Below are 3635 nucleotides of genomic sequence, written 5' to 3' on the forward strand. Positions count from 1 at the left end.
TAATGTAATGTATGTACACAGTGACCTCACCAGCAGAATAGTGAGTACAGCTCTGGAGTATAATACAGGATATAACTCAGGATCATCAGTACAGGATAAGTAATGTAATGTATGTACACAGTGACCCCACCAGCAGAATAGTGAGTACAGCTCTGGAGTATAATACAGGATATAACTCAGGATCAGTACAGGATAAGTAATGTAATGTATGTGCACAGTGACCTCACCAGCAGAATAGTGAGTACAGCACAGTACAGGATAAGTAATGTATTTACAAGTTGAAATGTATATGTAGATTTTATCTACGTGTAACCTGGTGATTAGAAGTGAAAAGCCTTAAAGGAATATTCCCATCTGATGAATTTATCAGTATTGACTGGATAGGGGATAACACATTAATGGAAGGCCCCACTGATTCCAAGAATGGGGATCACATGGTCCCTGGAATGAATGGTGCGCATGCTCGGCCAGTGCTTTACTTATTCTCTATGGGTCTGCACAAAAGTCAGCACTTGGCAATGTTCTGTAACCCCACAGAGAATGAATGGAGCCCTGGCTGAGCCTACGTGGTACCATTCAATCTGGGGACAATGTTCTCCCTGTTCTCAGGTCCCAGCAGTCGATCCCCACCTATCAGCTTGTTTTCCACTCTCCTGTTTATAGGGGATATCTTCATCACAGAAACAGGAACCTAACAAGATTATTAAAAATAAACATTCTGGAGGTGCCTTCAGTCTTCATAGACCCATTTTAGAAGGTGCTGCAAGATAAAAGGGGTACTCCGGTGGAAATGTTTTTCTTTTTTTTTTTAAATCAACTGGTGTCAGAAAGTTAAACAGATTTGTAAATTACTTCTATTTAAAAAAGCTTAATCCTTCCAGTACTTATCAGCTGCTGTATGCTTCAGGGCAAGTTCATTTTCTTTTAAATTTCTTTTCTGTCTGACCACAGTGCTCTCTGCTGACACCTCTGTCCATGTCAGGAACTGTCCGGAGTAGGAGCAAATCCCCATAGCAAACCTCACCTACTCTGGACATTTCCTGACGTGGACAGAGATGTCAGCAGAGAGCACTGTGGTCAGACAGAAAAGAAATTCAAAAAGAAAAGAACTTCCTGTTTATATAGCAGCTGATAAGTACTGGAAGGATTAAGATTTTTTAATAGAAGTAATTTACAAATCTGTATAACTTTCTGGCACCAGTTGATTTAAAAAAATAAAATAAAATAATAATGTTTTCCACCGGAGTAACCCTTTAAGAAATCCTGACAAACATGACCTATGTTACAATATAATATTGGAATAAATATTAGTCATCTAATCTATTCTTAAACGTTCAGTTCAGTCTTTTCAGATGCAATCCCTGCAGTGCGCCGGGAACATCCAGTAGTATCCGACATCATAGCTTATATACAGAGGATATAACCTATCGGGGCGCACATTTCCTACACTTTGCACCTGCCTTGTAACCATAGCCCTGTATGGGCCTCAGAGGATATAACATATAAGAAAGAAAAGGTGCCCAGCTCACCACCCACTAGGGACCGTAGTAGAAGGACTTCAGCTGTGTAGAGTCAGTTGGAGCTCGGAATAAGCGGGACGCTTCCCGTATGCAGGAACCACAAAAAAGGAAATAAATCCAGCTCACAGGAACTTGAAGTTAAAACGTAGCTTTTACTGTACCATGTTAAAAATTAGATGAACAAAAAACACAGAGTGCATTAAAAACAGCACGCCGACGCGTTTCGAGCTACATAAGAGCTCTTAAAGGGGTTATCCAGGCAAAAACTTTTTTTTATATATCAACTGGCTCCGGAAAGTTAAACAGATTTGTAAATTACTTCTATTAAAAAATCTTAATCCTTCCAATAGTTATTAGCTTCTGAAGTTTTCTGTCTAACTGCTCATTGATGATGTCACATCCCGGGAGCTGTGCATGATGGGAGAATATCCCCATAGGAACTGCACAGCTCCCGGGACGTGAAATCATCATTGAGCAGTTAGACAGAAAACAACAACTCAACTTCAGAAGCTAATAACTATTGGAAGGATTAAAGAGGTTATCCAGGAAAAAAACTTTTTTTTATTTATCAACTGGCTCCAGAAAGTTAAACAGATTTGTAAATTACTTCTATTAAAAAAATCTTAATCCTTTCACTACTTATGAGCTTCTGAAGTTAAGGTTGTTCTTTTCTGTCTCAGTGCTCTCTGATGACACGTGTCTCAGGAACCGCCCAGTTTAGAAGCAAATCCCCATAGCAAACGTCTTCTGAACTGGGCGTTTCCCGAGACACGTGTCATCAGAGAAAACTTAGACAGAAAAGAACAACCTTAACTTCAGAAGCTCATAAGTACTAAAAGGATTAAGATTTTTTAATAGACGTAATTTACAAATCTGTTTAACTTTCTGGAGCCAGTGGATATATATAAAAAAAAGTTTTGGCCTGGAATACCCCTTTAATCATGGCCACGGATGTAGCTCCAAACGCGTCGGCGTGCTGTTTTTAATGCACTCAGGGTGTTTTTTGTTCATCTAATTTTTAACATGATACAGTAAAAGCTACGTTTTTAACTTCAAGTTCCTGTGAGCTGGATTTTTTCTCCTTTTTTGTGGTTCTCATAGGATATACACTGGATATTGAGAACAAAGTGGATATACAGAAGGATGGGCACATGTTATGCTTTACCTTGCAAACATTTCAGCCCTGAGCAATTCAAGCCCATAACTTCTGCGCCCCTAATGGCATTCTGTATCGCTGTTAGGGTCAACACAACATAAAGGGATAGCCGCATAGACAGTTGGTTCACTTTTGCCTGTTAAACATACCGTACATATATATATATATATATATATATATATATATATATATATATATATATTAAAATAACAAAATTATATCTATATATATTTTTTTTATAATATATATATATATATATATATATATATATATATATATATATTAAAGCAAATTATATATATATATTTTTTTATAATATATATTAATATATATATATATATTTTTTTTTTTTTATTAATATATATTCATATACAGTATATATATATATATATATATTAAGAAGTAGTTGCAGCACAGCTGTCACAATGCAAGATGGGTGCCAGTGTCCAAAACCCGATCAGGGTCCCTTGTAGATAAAAAAAAATTCCAATGGCGCAGCACTCCAGTAAAAAAGGTGCATTTATTCACACATATCTCAATACAGCAACGTTTCAGCTCCCATGGAGCCATTATCAAGCCTGCAGGCTTGATAATGGCTCCATAGGAGTTGAAACGTTGCTGTATTGAGATATGTGTGAATAAATGCACCTTTTTTTTTTTTACTGGAGTGCTGCGCCATTGGAATTTTTTATATTTATATATATATATATTAGTAAATTTGTGTAGCCGTATTAGTCCAGTGATGCAGATGCAAATCAAAAAATGTTGCAGTATCTTGTAATACCTTTTTTATTGGACTAACAGAATTTTGTAGAGACAAGCTTTCGGGATTCCTCCCTAAAGGGAGGAATCCCGAAAGCTTGTCTCTACAAAATTCTGTTAGTCCAATAAAAAAAGGTATTACCAGATACTGCAACATTTTTTGATTTGCATATATATGTGTGTGTATATATATATAT

Source organism: Hyla sarda, chromosome 8, assembly GCF_029499605.1.
Source record: "Hyla sarda isolate aHylSar1 chromosome 8, aHylSar1.hap1, whole genome shotgun sequence".
Classification (NCBI taxonomy): domain Eukaryota; kingdom Metazoa; phylum Chordata; class Amphibia; order Anura; family Hylidae; genus Hyla; species Hyla sarda.